This window comes from Phacochoerus africanus, chromosome X (genome assembly GCF_016906955.1).
Source record: "Phacochoerus africanus isolate WHEZ1 chromosome X, ROS_Pafr_v1, whole genome shotgun sequence".
In the NCBI taxonomy this organism is placed as follows: domain Eukaryota; kingdom Metazoa; phylum Chordata; class Mammalia; order Artiodactyla; family Suidae; genus Phacochoerus; species Phacochoerus africanus.
In genome coordinates, this window is record NC_062560.1 from 116,671,900 (window position 1) to 116,690,846 (window position 18,947).

Genomic DNA, 18,947 nt, shown 5'->3' on the forward strand with positions numbered 1-18,947 from the left:
CCTAAAATTGCAGGTAGGAGAGAGGTGGTACCATTAGTAGCTAAAGGAAATCAGCCCTGCTCCAGATTAGCCAGATACTCTGTCTTTCAGCATACAACTTGGAAAATAAGGGCATGCCTGGTATGAAATACAGCTTTGCCTTAAAATATCTAAAGAGGAAAAAAAGACCAAATCGAAATCCTGAACTTACTGTGAGAGTGTGTTTTAGTCACTGCATTTTGCTGTCTCGGTACATCTGCATCCTTACAAATGGATTCATGCTGTACCAGTCACTATTCATGGTAGAATTCTTGGACCGGAGTTCCCGTTGTGGCTCAGCAGTTAATGAACCTGACTAGTATCCGTGAGGATGGGGGTTCGATCCCTGGCCTTGCTCAGTGGGTTAAGGATCTGGCGTTGCCGTGAGCTGGGGTGTAGGTTGCAGATGTGGCTCGGATATGGCGTTGCTTGGCTATGGTGTAGGCCGGCAGCTATAGCTCTGATTCGACCCCTAGCCTGGGAACCTCCATATGTTGCGGGTACAGCCCCCCCCCACCAAAAAAAAAAAAAAGAATTCTTGGACCAAATTTGTAGAAAAAGATTCAGCCTTAACTCTCTTGGATATTTGTTGTTGTTGTCGCTTAACTCGACCGGATCTATGATTCATTACCTGCTTGTCATGTTTTGATATGTGGATCCGGAGTTGATCAATAGCTGGCAAAATTTAATAAAAGGAGCTCATTTCTGGAGACACGAGCTTGTTGCCATGCCAACTATCGATCTTCCCCGATGGAGGCTTGGCAGTCAGTCACAAAATGGGCCCTGTTAGGCAGACCCTACTGTCTGTCCATAGGAAATCACTGGGTCACCAACCTCAAATGCATTCCTAAAAATGACATCAGGTTCACAATAGAAAGTACCCGGCTACCCTTGTCTGCAGGGAAGATGTGTGCTCAAGACACATCTATTCCACTGAGCACCTGCAAGTCTTGTCACATAGCTGGTATGGGATGCAACGTGATTGAAACACAGCTTTGCATGCCGCTTGTGCAGTGTTTCCCATATAACAGCCACGGAGGAAGAATGAACAGCTTAATCTATTACCGCCTCATGTTGACGACGTGTCAATGCAAAGAAATCTGTTTACTCTGTGTCACTGTGTGCTCTCTTCCTAGGTGTGAGAAAGATTAATAGCATCTTTAGCAACGAGAGATCTAGGTCCGTCCCGTGTTGTGTAACATAAAGGCCAGGGGCAAAAGAGATAGAGAGAATAATAATCAAAGAACTCTTTGAACTTCTTGAAACTCTGGAAACTCCTTTAAAGTTAAGAAGTCATCAGAATATTTGAAAATGTCACAGATTCTAATTTGGGGAATTCCATTTGTTTTTATAGGAACTAAGACGTCTTTAAATATAGAAATTGCATTTTGCTCTATTATTACCAAGCAGATAAAGTGCTTTTTTTTTTTTTTTTTTTGCTTTTTAGGACCACCCTCGCAGCAGATGGAAGTTCTCAGGCTAGGGGTCAAATCGGAGCTGCAGCCGCTGGCCTAAGCCACAGCAATGTGGGATCCGAGCCGGCTCCTTAACCCACTGAGTGAGGCCATGGATCGAACCTGCAACCTCATTGTTACTAGTCAGATTTGCTTCCACTGTGCCACCATGGGAACTCCAGGAGTTATTGTTTAATGGGTTTCAGTTGTGGAAGATGAAAAAGTTCTGGAGATGGATGGTGGTGATAGTTGCGCAGTGATGCGAATGTAATTGATGCCACTACATTGTGCAATTGAAAATGTTTAAGGAGTTCCCCTGTAGTGCAGCAGGTTAAGGATCTGGCGTTGTCACTGCAGCAGCTTGGATTGCTGCTGTGGCATGAGTTCGATCCTTGGCCCAGGAACTTTCACATGCCATGTGCACGGCCACAGACACACACACAAAAATTAGAATTATAATATGTTATGCATATATTACCACAATTTTTAAAAACTTGACCTGAAACTAATATAATATTGTACATCAGTTATAATGCAATTTTTTTTTTTTTGTCTTTTTGCTATTTCTTTGGGCCGATCCACGGCATATGGAGGTTCCCAGGCTAGGGGTAGAATCGGAGCTGTAGCTGCCAGCCTACGCCAGAGCCACAGCAACGCGGGATCCGAGCCGCGTCTGCAACCTACACCACAGGTCACAGCAACGCCGGATCATTAACCCACTGAGCAAGGCCAGGGACCGAACCCGCAACCTCATGGTTCCTAGTTGGATTTGTTAACCACTGCGCCACGACGGGAACTCCCTATAATGCAATTTTTTAAATATTTTAAGCTAAGTCGTGGCTCAGTGGAAATAAATCTGACTGGTATCCATGGGGACACGGGTTTGATCCCTGGCCTCACTCAGTGGGTTAAGGATCCGGCACTGCCGTGAGCTGTGGTGTAGGTCGCAGACGCGGCTCGGATCTGGTGTTGCTATGGCTCTGGCATAGGCCGGTGGCTTCAGCTCCGATTGGACCCCTAGCCTGGGAACCTCCAAATGCCTTGGGTGCAGCCCTAAAAAAAAAAGAATAGACAAAAATAATAATAAACTGAGAGATTTCCTGGTTGGAAAAAACCCAAAAACCAGAACCAGAATCATCTGCTTTCATTCCCTTTTCTAATGAATACCCTCGGCAAAGACATATTTCTCCACTTTCCCCCCCAGCGCCCCATGGTGTTATAATTGTCTTTTTTCTTCTCCATCTTTCCCACTGCTATGAGCATCTTGAGGGCAGAGGCTGGCTTTGCTTTATGATAGAGGCTGGATGAAAATGTGAGCTTTGGATTCGGATAGGCCTTTGAGTCCAGCTCCAAACCTGCCACTAACTAGCCCAGCGGATACATGTAAATTGCCTAGAATCATAAACATGCAAAACATCTTTGTTAGGATAACAGCACTAATTGTAATAAGTAAAACGAAATGACGTTTAATATAAAAAGCAATAACTTCAGCAAATATAATGATTTCTATTATAATTATCGTACCCAACACCTAACAGGGGCCTCACACATGACTGGCTAGCGGCTGGTAGGTTGCAGGGCATCTTTTGCCACCTGGCAATGGCCCATCGTCCCCGGCTCTTTTCTCTTTTGTCTCCCCACTAGACGGAGAGCTCCTCCAGGGCTGAGACGATGTCTTATCTCAGGCTCTGCAGCTGTGTTGTGTAGGACCTGGTTCAGAGTAAAAAGTCAATACATGTTTATTGAATGAAAAGATGAATTAACAGGAGACTGGGTGCACTGGGAAACCAAGTGAGAGAACCGCGAAGGAGAGGGAGGAGAAAGGACGCAGAAGATAAGGACTGCTCGTTTGGCCGTGGCCATCTACCTGGAATTTTCCTGGAGCACTTCTCAAGACCTGAGAGGTCTTATGATTATTATTTTTTTTTGTCTTTTTGCCTTTTCTAGGGCCACTTCCGCGGCATATGGAGGTTCATATAGGGGATGAATCGGAGCTGTAGCCCCTGGCCTACACCAGAGCCACAGCAACGGGGGATCCGAGCCACTTCTGCAACCTACACCACAGCTCACGGCAACGCCGGATCCTTAACCCACTGAGCAAGGCCAGGGATCGAACCCGCAACCTCATGGTTCCTAGTCGGATTCGTTAACCCCTGCGCCACGACGGGAACTCCGTTATGATTATTTTTAAGGAAGAATAGCATTTCCTTGTTCATGCTTCCTAATGAAGATATAGCAATGTAGAAAGCTACATGGCATTTGCCGGGGGTTTTTTTGTTTTGTTTTGTTTTTTTGTTTTTTTACTTTTTCATTTCACTTTTTTTTTCCTGATTTTTAGGGCCCCACCTGTGACATATGGAAGTTTCCCAAGCCAGGGGTCAAATTGGAGCTGCAGCTGCAGCCCTGCACCAAAGCCACAGCAACTCAGGATCCGAGCGGCATCTGCCCCACACCACAGCTCACAGCAATGCCGGATCCTTAACCCACTGATGGAGGCCAGGGATCGAAGCCAGATCTTCATGGATACTAGTGCTGAGCCACAAAGGGAGCTCCTTTTTTTTTTTTTTTTTTTTTTCTTTTTAAGGCCGCACCTGCAGCCTATGGAAGTTCCCAGGCTAAGGGTTGAATTGGAGGTGCCGCTGAGGCCTACACCACAGCCATGGCAACAGCAGGCTCCAAGCCACATCTTCGGCCTACATATGCTGTAGTTTGTGGCAATGCAGGATCCTTAATCCACTGCGTGAGGGCAGAGATCAAACCCGCATCCTCACAGACACCACGTTGGGTTCTTAACCCACTGAGCCGCAATGGGAACTGCCAGTCCTAACTCCCTTCCTTGTTTGTCTCCCTCCTCTGAACCGTGAGCACCAGGAGACAAGAAACTGTACTCCATCCATCTTTGTGTCCCGGCATCTAGAGTAGCACCTGACACAGACGAGCGGGTGGGCAGTGCATGCGAAATGCGTGAAGTAAGCAGAACAGAATTGGATCCTATGTTCACATTCGATTTTACTGAAGAATTCTTACACTGAGGAGGGGGCAGTCAGTCAACACTTAAATGAATGAATGAATGAATCTTATTGGTCAATATTAGGTTTGGGCTTTTCGTTTCCTGAGAAGAGAGACACAAAAGAACATTCCTTACTCAGCATCCTTTAGGCATCTTTGAGTGGTCTCCTGCTCGTCATAAACTTAGGTTTATCCAAACAGGAATCTGTCCATGTTTTCAGGGTTTTTTGAGGGAGTAAGTAGGTCCTAACAAATAGAGGGGGTGCACGAGGGAAAATAAAAAAAGCCCAAGAATTTTCCATCTGAAGGACTTTAAAATAGAATATGGGAAAGAGCAAAAAAAAACTAAGGAAGGTAGAAGAGAGAAAACTCACGGATGTTTGCACCGTACGATCCAGAGGGAAGCGATTCACAGAGCGTGCCTTTCGTTGAGAATGACAGTGCTGTCTTAGTTTGATCTGCTCTCTTCCTCCCCTGCGGTCTCGGCCTGCTGCAAGCCCTGAGAAAGTGTTTTTGAGTTTACTGGCTAGTTCACATCCTCTCACTATTTTCAGTTTGGGGAGTCTAGGTTAAAAACAGTCCAGTGACTTGACTCCATTTTGCATAATTGTCCCTGACTTCTGAGTTCTATATTGAGATCTCCTGACTTTAAAATATCATTGCAAGGTTGCCCAGAGTGGGTGTTCATCGTAGGAAACGATTTATCATCAGGAGCAATGAGTCACTCCATCCTGGAATATGTGGTAGCGATGGCTCCTGAGCATCGCCAGCAAATACACTGATGAGCGGTCTAGCCAGGGCGGAGTTACCACCAGCAGAACTGAGAAGCAACCCAAATCTACTGCTCCCGGTTACACAGGGCTGTCAGCTGTGCCTGCCAGCAGCCCTCCGTGGCATCCATTCTCCATGGCTGATCTTGTACTCCATCCATAGTCCAGACAGGCCTCACAGGGACCCAGAATTTAACTCCAGTGACAAGTTAAATCCTACTAGAACAAACTGTGTGGTCTGGTGCCAAATTCCTTTGCCATAGAGGAACTTGGCTCTAATAAATAGTGCTTGAAATTCAGCCATCAGTGGGACTTCCGGCCATATGGAGTTTGTGTGTGTGTGTGTGTGATTGGTATTTCTTGTAACACAAGTTGACCTGCATCATCCGGGGTCCTGCCGAACTTCCTTTCTGAGCATGAATGTCTCAAGAGGCCTGCTTACTCAGGCTATGACTTCGAAAGAGTCCTTCCATTTTAAACTCTTTGGTAACAAAGAGAATGTTGATACACCAAAGGGGGAAGGCTCAACTTTCACAAAGAAGCGGTCGGTAAGTTTCTCTAATCACAAAAGGCAAACTAGGCTTCGATTTGTGAAATAGGCCAACTAGACATCAATGCTGAAATCTTTGGGGAATTTACTCACACACACACACACACACACACACACACACACACACACACACACACACACACAAATGGTACAACTGGTATACCGTTACGTCTCACGGTACAGCTTCATCTGTAGAGACCCCTTTCAAATCTTTTTTGCATTTTTTGAGGAAAGGCATTAGAAAGTCCCTGTGCATCTAGGTGAGCCCCATCCGTAGAGGCCTTCGGGACTGCTGCTCAGAATTCCCTATGAGACCCCAAGGTCATGGCTTTGCTATGTGCCGTTTAGCACCTAGAAATAATCTATTATTCCAATAAGAAGGCTCTTATGAGTACAGGGCTCTTATGAGTACAAGGCTCTTATGAGTATGTATTTGCTGAGGATGCACTGAGGAGGAGGACGGAGTTCTGATCCTTCCTTGAGGAGTTTGCAGGCTAATGAAACAAGAGAGCCGAGGAGGTGTGATCCGTTGTGATTCCTGGTGCGGCGAGAGGCACACAGCAGATACCTGAAACGTCTTGTTGATTTATTTTCAGATACACAACCAAGCCAATAACAACACCCAAACTCTGGCCTTCTTCTGATTTGTAGATCTACCCTGCACCATTTCTTTAAAAATGAATTGAATACAGGTTGGCCCCAACTTAATAATAATTTAAGTCAAAGCTTCCTCTGTGTTTTCAGTTCCTAATTTTAAAGGTCTGGGGAATTTGGTTACAGACACAGGAAGAGATTCCTTCAAAGCACTTACATCACCTACTCAGCACGAACTCGGTGCCAGACACTGGACTAACCCTTTAATCATCAACATAATTCCTTTTATAAATGGGGAAACTGAGCTCAGGAGTTTAAATAACTTGCCAAGGTGACCCGGCTGGTCAGTGGCAGGGTCACAAGGAGTCTCCATCTCTTGGAGCACATAGGGCTGTCTCTTGAACCTAAGTGCTGACCTTAACACGATTGCAAATTTCCATGACTGTTTCTCTCCCTATGACCAAGGAGGCCATCCCAGACTGAAATTTAAAATGCGTTTTACCGAAGGAAAGATGTTATAGATGGTATTTGAGTACGGTTAAAATGAGGCATAAAACAGACAGGCAATGGGCGTTCCCATCGTGGCTCAGTGGTTAACGAATCTGACTAGGAACCATGAGGTTGCAGGTTTGATCCTTGGCCTCGCTCAGTGGTTCAAGGATCCAGCGTTGCCGTGAGCTGTGGTGCAGGTTGCAGATGTGGCTCAGATCTGGCGTGGCTGTGGCTGTGGCTGTGGCTGTGGCTGTGGTGTAGGCCAGCAGCTACAGCTCCCATGAGACCCCTAGCCTGGGAATCTCCATATGCCATAGGTGCGGCCCTAAAAAAAAAAAAAAAAAAAAAGACGAAAAATGAGAAGGATGGCTCTCACTCCTATACCTCCCAAAACAGACTCATTTTCAACAAATCTGCAAGATTGTCCCAAGTATCAATGATGGTAAATCTCGACCCCAGAAGTTTAAAGAAGACTGCTGCCTCTCCAAGCTGAAGAGAAAGCGACTGTTCACAGCAAAGTGCACTTCTCTAAAATTATATTCAAAGCAACTAGCTGAGCATATAGTATGCAAAGCCATGAACACTGAACTCATCAGGCCAAAGCCACATAATTCTACCTAGTAGCCAGGGCAAAGCCACGGTATTTTTAGAGCTTTTTACCCCCAACCGCATTGTTTCTTCTTGTCCTCAGAAAGTCCAAAGCAGAGGACAACCCGAGTATGGATATATTCTTGCTGAATCCAGTGAGGCTGCCTGACTAAATACCGTACTGTTCAATCTAACGGAAATACGAGCCAGCTACCATCATCTAATGCCAAAACAGTTTAGAATTTTCTTTCCTTTCTTCACACACATGTTCAGACTTTTTGACATAAAGAAATGTAGCAGATATTAAAATGCAACTGAAAATATGCGGTGACTCAAGGGACGGCCGCTTAAAGGTAGGGAGTCACCGATTCCAGAAGGAGCTATTTAAAGTGAATGTTACAGAGACTTAATAAGAACTTAATTGGCACAAACCAAATCCAAATGCAAGGAGTAGAGTGAAATCTTTTTCTTCAATGAGAAATATCTTACATGATTCATTACTGGTGTGTGGGAAGGTCATCCTTAATTGTCATCATACTCCTTGGGTTTGATACTTTCGCTTATGTGGATAGGCATTTGGGGAACTCAGAGTTTCTTAGCCCACAGCTCGTAAGCTAAAATGGATGTGACCGTGACAGATATCAGTTGGCTCGGATTGCTAGCCTGGGCATTGTCGGATGGCCCCCACAAGTCTGGGTGACAGATGTGACCTCCCCTGGAAAGGATGGAGAGAAAAAGAGCCCACGTGATTTTTTTCACCAGTGAACTCCCTGGGGAACCAATACCACTCCCTGCAATTAGGTTAACCAAGGCCAAGCCAAATCACGGGAGGTTCAAATAATTTCCCAAAGGCACAAAATGCCATCCAATATAGGTGCAGTTAAGGGATACAGACGCTTTGACCATCGTTGACAGATTCAGCTGGAACCTGGGATCATCATGATCCCAGGGAAGAGGTCCGGACACCCTCCCCAGGCCACCGTAACTTGTTAGGGGTCACCTCCTCTTGATCAGGATTCTTGAAGCAATGGATCGTGGAGATGTCTCATCTCTTTCTTAGAAAAAGACTGTCTACTCACAAAGAATCCAAATGGCTTAGAAATGCCACGTCCATGCTCCCTCAGCCCCATTCTGCCCTCCCCCCACCCAGTTATTCTGGCAACATCATCAAACTGGATCTTGACTTTTCCCACAGGACTGTGGTCATAGATCCTTAGGAACTGAAGGGCTTGTAGGGATCACCCAGGCCGGCTGCCTCAGATTTGCACACGAATTCAGTAGAAACCCAGGGAGCTTAAGTAACTTGTCCAAGGTCACTTGGCTAGTTTAGGGCACTCCATTCAGGTGCCCATTGTGTGTCCACTTCACCACCGTGTTCGTCTTAAGATCTAGGACTGACTCTAGGCATTGTGATTCATTGGCATTTTTCTGGGCACCTCGTTAGGGGTGAGAGTTGAGTTAAGCTGTTGAGAACCGGGTAGTGATTAAGGAAGGGAAAACGGATGGGGTTTCCGGAGTCCCGTAGGCTTTTCTAACCCCACCGGCACGTAGCTCAGGGCCTGTCCTCCTTCCCCACCTGGTACTTGCACTTCCTCAGGTTGCAGGTGGGGCTCCTCCCACAAGCTCTGGGCTGCGGCCGATAATCCTCTTCCCCTCCCCTGGGAACACACGGGAATGGAAATGAAGGCCTTAGGGCAGGGTCTTGGGCTGCCCCGGGTAGTGATGGGCCACTGGATGGGGAAGACTTGCTCTATTATAGGGAGGGCTTTGCCAGCCTGGCCCATAGCTAGGTCAGAACCAATAGGGGCTCAGTTAGGGCATCTCCAGGTGGCAATGGAATTGCTCTTTGGGAATCCAAGGCTCAACACATCTGTCATACGTTGGTATGATGGCAGGTGGGTTAAGGGACAGTAGTCATAGATTCATGTTTGGAAGTAACTTCATACAACACACTTTTCTCCAAGACCCCGCAAATAGGGTGCCGCACACGAACCCCTTCTAGCCACTCAGCCTGCTTTGACACATTACAGAGGAAGCCACTTCATCAGAGATTACTGTATTCCTGCTTCTATCATGTGGCTCTAGTTCATTTAGTTTACCTGAAAACTGTCAGGATAGGCACGGTGATTAACCTCTTTCACAGATATGGAAACTAAAGTTCAGAGTTCAGAAGTCCCTTGTCCCAGGTCAAGAAGCTAGTTGGTGGCAAGATGGAGAGATGCAAACCCTCCTAAAACTGTTTGACTGAAGCCTGTGCACACATCGCAGGACTTTTGAGAAAGAGAATGGGTGAATGAACGGTGTGTGTGAGGGAGAGTGTAGGAGAGAGAGACAGAAAAGGTGGGGGGTGGAAAGGGATGGGACTGGACTGGACGCGCCGGGTCGGGGCGGGGAGCGCGGGAGCTCTGTTGTGCTGTTGTGTTTGATGTGGGGTGGAGACTTAAACTAGATTTCCCACCATCTCAGCCAGCCCAGAGGGCGGGAATCCGTTAAAGCTTTGTAAGCGATGGGACATTTTCAGGTGGAGCAGGATGGGCAGCTGTCTCCCATGCCAGGCAGACTGACTAACTGCAGAAGCCACGGCTTCACCCCAGGGCGCCCAAAGCCCCCCCCCCCCCCGCCCCCAGGGCCTGCTCCCCAGGAGACCTGTCCACACCAGCCCGTCTTTATTCACTCGCTCGTTAGTTCCCACACCCCGGCCAGAGACATTCCAGTGAAAGAGCGTCTCACTTCTCCTACCTCAACCTTTCCAAAGCAAAAATGCCCTGCCATCCCCCGGCCAGAGCTGGGGCCCTCAAGGCCAGAATTGAATGCCGGCTGCTTGAGCCGCAGCACTAACTCCCCCCCTCCGCGCAAGTTTTCTGGAACCGAATGCAAGCGCTTCTACTGACACTTGACCCCGCACTTTGCAGACCCAAGCTGGGTGTGGCCCCGAGTGAATTCGAAATCGCTAGCCGAGTAGCTGGGCCCTCTGGAGCGCGAGGCATTTGCCGAACCGTCTCGGTCACCAGGGGCGGCGACGCTCAGGCAGCCAGGTGCGCCCCCAAACTCTCTCCCAGGCTCCGTGAGGACCCCGCCCCGCCGCAGCCGGCTCGGGGACAATGGGGTCCAAGTCCTGCCCCAGAGGCGGCTCCGGGGGAGGTCGGGGGAGGGGGCTTCCCAGCCGTGGCCCCTGCACCCTGGGCGGACAAGGACCTCAAATCCTGCCTTAGCTCCCAGGATCCCCTCATTTCAACAGTGCATTGTACTTGGCGGTATCACAGACATTTTCTCTCCGGATTCTGAGGTCGACCCAGTGCAGGGGTAGGTGCTTAGCATTATTCCTAGTTTAAAAGTGAGGGGGAAACAGACAGGAGACATGACGCCTCCAGGGCCCACGGCGGGTCGGCAGCAGTCTAGACGGGACTCTAGATCTTGTGCCTCAGGCTAGGCTGTCGCTGAGGCCAGACTCCGGGGGGGGGGGGGGGGGGGGGAATTGGTCTCCCTTCCAAAGCCTCTGGAATGTTGGTCCTTCCCTTCTAGCTCCAGGAGCAAAGGGAGAGGTTAGGGACCACCAAAACCGGTTAAGCAAGGAGGCTCCACGGTTGGGTCAAGTTCGTTGTGGGAGGGCTCTACTAGACTCTGAACACCTGGAGGCAGTCACCTCAGCCCTTCAGTTTCCTTGTATGTAAAGTGGGGGCAATGGTGCCAACTTCCGAGGGTTTCGAAGGGCCTTTCTTGACACGATTTACATTCAGCGCCTTAAATTTCATAGGTGCTAAAGACATCGCTGCCGCGCCGCTCCCCTAGATTGCTCTGAACACCATAAATCTTGCGAAGTTGTGCATTTTCCAAACGACTCCAGAGTTCAAGGTGAAGCGGGGAAGCTGAAAGAGGAAGCAACTTGGATCTGGCTGGATGGTGATGGGGACAACCAGTTGACGTGATGGAAGTCTAAAAAAATCATAAGCCCAAAGGGCAGACGGGCCAGTGGCGGGTGCACTGGGCAGACAAGACTGAGTCAGTGGGTGGCTTTTTTGTGTGGCCCCATCCGGCAGAAAGGAGCCAGACTGGGGGCGGTGGGAGGAGCAGTGGCCCTGAGGGGACCTTTGAGGGTCCTAAGGCCTCCAGGGCAGAGCACCAAGCCTTTGCCTCAGGCGTGCTCTCCTCCAACCCTCCACCGCGGGGGAGCAAGTCGAGGGGAGGGACAAGTTCCTGCCACCTGCCTCTTGGCAGGGGATGTCGTGAGCGGCGCCGAGGCCGGGAAAGCCGGACGAGAAGCAGCAGGCTGGAAAGCAGCGGCCCCGGCAGCGGCGCATCCGCGGAGAGGTGGGCAGCACCGCCCCGCGGACCAGCATCCCGCCCGCCCGCGGGGGGCTCAGCCGACCGCTGGAATCTTCGCCTAGCGCCTCTCTCCGGCCTGCGGGGGCAGAAGACATCCCACCGAGAAAATGATCACGCGGCAGCAGGGGAAAGGAGCTATTTGTATCTGATGTTCTCGATCCGAGAGGTTTTACAACCGGACAGGGATCTCAGCCCGGCCCTGGAGAGCGGGCCGGAGGGCCGTGTCTGCCCACTCTTGGACCAGCCGGAGCTGAGTTGGGCCCAGCCTGGGATGGGCCTTGGCTTCTTAGCAGGGGCTTGGATAGCCTTACTTTTACCATTCCCTAAATATGGAAAGCCCCTGCTTTTGAAGAGGCAGCCCGGGAGCAAAGTGGCCCTCTGCCCCCCCCCCCCCCCCCCGAGAAGGGTCGCGGTCGGCCCCTTTAGATGGCCCCCCACTCCACCCCCGTTGCTGCTGAGCCACCGTCCCAGTCCTCAGGATGGTCAGGCTCAGGGACTGAGGCGAGGGGCGCTGCATCGCCGAGCCCCCAGCAACCTCCGGCGGCGGCAGAGGCAACCTTCCCACGTGGGCAGGGCTCTGGTGGAAGATAAAGTCCGTTCTGAGGACTGACGGGCTCAAAGCGAGTTTTTAGGAGACTCCATGAGGGGAGGGTAACCGGAAGAGGCAGGAGTCCATGCATTTGCCGGACAAACGTATTTGGAGCCCGCGTCTACCGCAGGAGCCCAGGCACTGAGCCTGATGCCCTGGAAGGACCCTTCCTTTCACACGGGAGAGACCCAGGCCTGGACAGGAGCCAGGATCGGCCCAACGTCAGTCAACTTGCAGGAGCCTAGCTGAGACTGGAAGCCAGCTCCTAATTCCAACTTGAATGTTGCATTTTACTGTCCCTCCTCTTAAAGGGACACACCCCATCACACACCCTGTCACACACCCACCTTCCCCACCCTCTGAGCCAAGCATTAAATCAAAAAGGCGGAGGCCAGCCACCTTGCTTGTCCGGGAAGCAGTAAATCCGAAGCTCCCGGGCCTCTGGCCCTGATTGCCAGCCGCTTCCCTGGGTACGGCCTAAGACAACAGCTCCCCGTGGTGATGGCGCAGGCGGGGTCTGCAAGCCGGGGAGAGCTGTGGCTGCTAGAGGTAGACGCTGTTGGCAAGGCTCTGGGTTCCGTCTGGGCTTCTTGGGTTGGCTGTGGGACCCTCAGCAAGGGCTGGTACCCAAGCAGTGGAGAGAGTCTTGGAGCGGACCAGGGTGGCAGGCGGCAGCCAGGGGCAGAACGAATGCTGGTTTTGCTTCAGGCTTTTCCGCCAGGGTTGGGGAGCCACTGGCTTCTCAGCCGCTGGTGGCTTGTAGCCCTCGTGCCCGGGAGTGCTGGTCTCCCTGTCGCGGCTGTTGGCAAACTGCCTATTACAGCCGTCGAGTTCCCACTTGAACTGCTGTATGACTGGAAGTAGAAACCTAGACGCTCACCCCGCAGCCCCAGAGCCACGATGCAATGTAAAAGAAGGGCAGTAACATGTTCGCTGGAGACAAGCAATTCGCCGCATCAAAAGAGCCCATTATTTTCAGGATCTCTCTCTCTGTACATACATCTATGCTGAGATTTCACTGCGCTGGCCATTGCATCCAGCATTTCAGAAAAGTCCGTGTGATCTGCTGCTCAGAGACAGACACTGGTGTGGTCTGCCAGTCACGGCAAAATCCCAGCCCCTGTCAACTTGCTAAACCGAGACAGGTGAACCCCCTGGCACCTGCCTCCCTCCCGGCCACAGGCTTCTTCGGCCCCTGCGCTTGCCTTGGGGCCACCTCCGCATTTGCACAGCCCCACCCTTTGTCTTACAGAGCTGGGAAGGGGAGCACTGCCCCGACACAGGCTTCCCGCAGGCTCCTCGGGCGTCTCCGAGGGCACCAGGCAGAGGTGACTTTCCTCCTTACGGGGGCGCGGGGCCGGGCGGGGGTAGGGCACATGAGAGAGGGAGTCCGGGAAGGGAACCCTGGAGACGTTACCAGCCCCCGGGGCCCGCGCTCCACGGACGGAGCTGTGAGGACAAGATGAGGGGGGCCGGGGGAGGGGGGCGTAGGGCGAGGGCTCCAGCTGATCGTCATCCCAACCGGCGCGTGGAACTCGAGGCCAGGCGGAAACGTGGGAGGTGGGCTGGGGATTTCTTCTCCCCTCGTTTTAGAGTCAGTCTGAGCATCTGGTCGTCACTGAGGAGACCCCTGGGGAGGGGAGGGGTACGCAGCTATTTCCTTTCTGTCCAGAGAGAAGGCGGGGGTGAGCAAAGATTCAGGGGAGCTGAGCACTCCTCTCTCCAAGCCCTTGGCTCCTGGATGGACCCAGGCCCCTCCCATCAATAGGCCCTTTGGGGGATGCTAAGGAAGGAAACTGGCAGGTGGGGTATGAGGTGCTGCCTGGGCGCTGGAGGGGCAGCCCGTGGAAATCGAACCCGTGCAAGGAGGGCGCGTGTCTTTGGAGACTAGGGCGCGTGTGTATCCGTGTGTGTGAGAGACAGTGAGAGAGACACGGACAGAGAGGACTAGGAGACAGAGAGGCAGAGTGGACAGATGGAGCACAGGGGACTGTTGCGAAATGCAGAGTTTGATCTATTCTACCAGTGCCTAAATCTCGCACAGTTTTCACTTGCTCATCCCCTGAGACCTTGGCCAAACCGCATTCTCCTGGTTCAAGTTCGAAGTGGAACGGAAAACAAAAGCAGGCAACGGTTCCGGCGCTGCCGGAAAGGAGCACCACAAAGCCTCCTCTCGCGTCTCCCCTCCCGGGGCCGGGGAGCCGATGTGAAGATCAAAAGCTTCCACATCACCCCGGCGGGGCGCGCCCCCAGCCCTGACGGAGGCTGACTGAAGGGTGGGGGGACCGGGGGAGGGAGGAAATCCGTGGGACTCTGGAGCTGGGCGGCTCCTGCCAACCCTTCTCTGCATCCTGGGAAGGCGCGGGCGTAGGCCCGTCCCCTCCTGGGTTCTCGGCAGTGGTTTAGGAGTTTATATTTGGCCTTTCAGGGCCACCCGCGCCTGGCCCGCGGCTCCGTGGCCCACTGGTCCAGTTAGCGTCCTGACCGGGGAATTGCAGGCTCTGCCCGGCCCGAGGCCACCGGTTCGGTCCTATCCGTGGGCATCTCTAGCCGAGCCCCTCTTTCAGGGCGAGAGCTCTGCGACAGCTGCCGTGGTTTGGTGGCCCTCCGGGGCGGGAACGGCCTTTCCCAGAAGGCTGGGGAAGTCACCCGAACCTCTGGACGTGACGGGCCAAGGAGAGGGGGACTTAGAGGAGAAACCCGAGCCTTGCTGGGAACCAACGCCCTCGCCTAAACCCGGGCGAGCGAGGCCAAGAGACCCCTTCAGCGGGGCTCTGGGCCCTGCCTCCTCCACCAAGCTCGCGCGGAGGTGCGTCCCGAGGGCCCCACAGCTCCCCGCAGTCAAGGTGCAGCGCCGGGCTGCGCTGGGTCTTGCTTTCCCAGGACAGACCTGCCGGGAAGGCGGCTACTGAGCCTCGCCGATCCAGGCCAGGGACTGCCAGGTGGAAGCTGTCGTGCGGCCGTGACAAGCCGGGTCCCCCCACCCCCCAGCATTGACCCGAGTTGACGCTGGGATACCCCGGCGAAATGACCGCCACGTGAGAAAGCCTGGGCCGCGGACAATGCGCCGGCGCCTCGTTAGGGCCGGGCGGGCGCTCGGGGAGCCAGGCCTGCACTGTCCGCGGCCTCATCATTCATTTCCCTGGACGTGCTGGTAAAAATGCATCAAAACAGGCTGCGGAGCGCGGTATAAAAGCACAGCGGGATGAGCTGCTTTCCAAAAAGGATCTCGGTGATTGGACCGGGCTCGGTGTGATTGACAAGAGCTTAGTTTGGAAAAGGGAAGACACGCAAGCTTTCACAGCGGGATCCCTTTTCTAAAATATATCACACTAGCCTTTGAAAAGCGCCGCACACTATAAGGAAATAGCGTTTCACGGCTCGCTTTATGGTGCGATGACATTTCTTTAAAACACAGCGAAGATCAAAAAAGGGAGAGAGAGAAATAAAATGTGTTGCAAACACAATGTTTTAATTAGTTTATTCTGTGCGATGCTTTTATCTGACGTATACATTGCGGGTTCCCCTTTAATTAAACAGCCCCTCTCAAGCGGCGGCGGGCGAGGGAGGGAGGCCCTGCGCTGCGCCCCCTTCGTTCCCTTTAGGAAAAGCGGAAAGGCCGGCCGGCCCCCGAGCCAGGCTCGCAGGCCCTTGGGCCCTCTGGGCCGGGATCGGCAGGCGGAGGCTTCGGGGCTGCGGGAGGCGGCGGGACCGGAGCGCCCCGCGGAGGCCGAGAGGAGGGAGGGGAAGGAGAGCAGCCGAAGGGAGGCGGTTTCTCTCTCCAGGGACGAGGACGGGGCGCAGGCCGTCCGAGGCGCCCGGGCTCGGCGCCAACCTCCCCGCCTCCCCCCGCGCCCCCCGCGGGCGCGGCCGCCGTCCCTCCGCCCCGGGGCCTCTCGAGGCCCCCGCTGGGCCGGGGGGCGGGACAGCGATGGGCACCGGGAGACGCTCTGGGGTCTCTGCCCACTCCTCGACTTCCGGCTCCTTGGCCCTTGGCGGCTCCCAGAGTAGCGGATCCTCTGTGCCGACCAACAGGAAGAGGCGACTTCGCCAGCATCCGCTCCCTGAAAGCGCGGGCGCCGCGGGCGCTGTTCTAAGTGGCGCCTCAAGAAAGGCCAGGGAGAAGCCGATGGGAGGACGTGCTGGGAGCCCAAGCAAGGCACGTTTCTTACACACACACACACACACACACACACACTCACACGCGACACCCTTGCTTCTCGGGAGGCTCTGCAGACTTGAGTGCCACCAGTAACCCCCTTCTCCCTCTCACTCGCGCCTCCCCGGTGGCCCCGCTTCCGTCGCAGCCCCGCCCTGGAGCCGAACACCGAGCAGGCCCGCTGCACTCCCCACGGCATTTGCAGCTCTGGCTGGTAGGTAGTGATGGCAGGCGTGTTGTGGCCTGACACTCTGACGGTATTGTTTGCTCATTCTCCGGTGAGACAAGACAACAAAGTATAAACCTGTGGAGTAGGAGGGAGGCCGAATTAGAGGTGTAGATTTAACCCTCTAGACAGACCCCCAAACTCAACCCTATAAATTGATGGACTGGTCATAAGACCTCCTCTCCTGTGAAGATTTGTTGCTTTGACTGGAACTGGGAATGAAAGTCAAGGTTTGCAGCCTGGGAGCGGGGCTGGGGGCGAGGAGACCCACCTCATGGCCGGGATGCTGCCCTTCCCGCTTTTGCTCAGAGGAAATTTTCCTTCTGACCTCACTCCACTCAAGGAAATGAGACTGAAGGCAGGATGGGCTGCCGAATACCTCTGTAGCCCGAGTGGCTCTGCGAGGCGAGGAGGGCTGCAAGGTTGCCTTTCTTGGGGAAAGAGGAGGACCACCAAATATTTCTCTAAGTCTTGCGGTTTAAATATTGGTATTTGCATAAAGGTCCGAAATTTTTGCTCTTCAATATCAAGGACTCCTTTTCCAATCATGTACACTCTCTATGTGATGAGCAGCATCTGATCTGTTTGGATGGAAACGTAAAAACTACTGCAAAGCCCATTTGATAATAATCAAAATAATTCACTTATAATATGGTTTCCATGAATCCGAAAATTCACTGTTACGGAGCAGATGCACAGTATATGCTCTCCAGTGTATTATCCTCTAAAGGCTCTTCTCTTCATGAATGTATTTGTGACGGCTCTGCATTACAAAAACAATCCACAGAAGTTAACTGACATGTGTGATGACAACGAAGTGCCAAACCCACTTCGAGAACAGTCTGTCTCCCAACTTCTTTTGAGCATTACACTCGAAATAATCACTTGAACCTACCACGGCTGTCGAATAACAAGAGAGCTCCAGATGTGAAGTTCATGCATGGAACCCGCTGCAAAGCCCTCTCCTGCGCAGCTCGTCTCTCTACTCCCCCTCCCTCCCTTCCCCTCTGTGATCCAGGGAGTTGCAGAGTTGGAAAACTAATAATAATAAACTTAAGCCTCCAGTTGTTACAGTGTGATCTTTAAAACTGCTTTAAAGGGGCCAGAAGGTAAGCAATCTTAAAGGAAGCCCTTGGCCTTAAAGACTTGATATTGCAAAACAGGACAAAAGAAAAATATAATGGAAGAAGCCATTCCCCAGATTAAGAAACTAAGAAACTCTGGAGTTCCCACTGTGGCTCAGCAGTAACGAACCTGACTAGTATCCATGAGGACATGGGTTCAACCCCTGGCCTCACTCAGTGGGTTAAGGATCTGGCGTTGCCCTAAACTGTGGTGTAGGTCTCAGACAGAGCTCGGATCTGGCTTTGCTGTAGCTGTGGCTGTGGCCTGCAGCTGCAGCTCCAATTCGACCCTTATCCTGGGAGCTTCCATATGCCATGGGTGAGGGCCTAAAATGACAAGAAAGAGAGAAAAAGGAAGAAAGAAAAAGAAAGAAAGAAAGAAAGAGAGAGAGAGAGAGAGAAAGACAAAACTAATAAACTCAAGCCAATTTCTTTTCCCTCACCAAAAGAGAAACTCTTCCATAAAAGTTCCCTTTGAGTATTCATCCTAGCCAACCCCATAATATATCTGGGTTGGAAAAGACATAACTAAGAGAGGCATGCTTTTTAAAAAAGTAATAAATTCCAAAAGTTACCCCAAACTTCCAAGCAATCAACACAGTATTCATGCAATACTCATTCTAAAGCTTCAAGTCCCAGCATTTGTTTTTGGGGCAGTAAACATTTTGCTGGTCCCTGTGCGAGACGGAGTCATTGTGTCACATCACTTGCTCTTATCATCTCCCTCACAGCACCTCAGACAGCTGCGGAGAGCAGGCAAGTTCTACTTTTTTTTTTTTTGAGTGAAACCAGCTAATGTATGATCCTGTGGATTTTTTTAGAATGTTTTCTACGAAAAAAAAGGTTCAGCTTCAAATTACGCTGCAACTTGAGCTGCAACCACTTGCCCCTGCCTCTCCCTGCTTTCCACAACTTCAAGGAGATGTCCCTGGAGCCTGAACCAAACTGCACACTCCCTGGACAGCTCTGTTCCTTGGAACTGTCTAGAACCTGAGAGGCATAAGGCTCCCTTCCCTAGCTGTGGGGAGTCCGCCCAGGGCAGGGAAGGGGG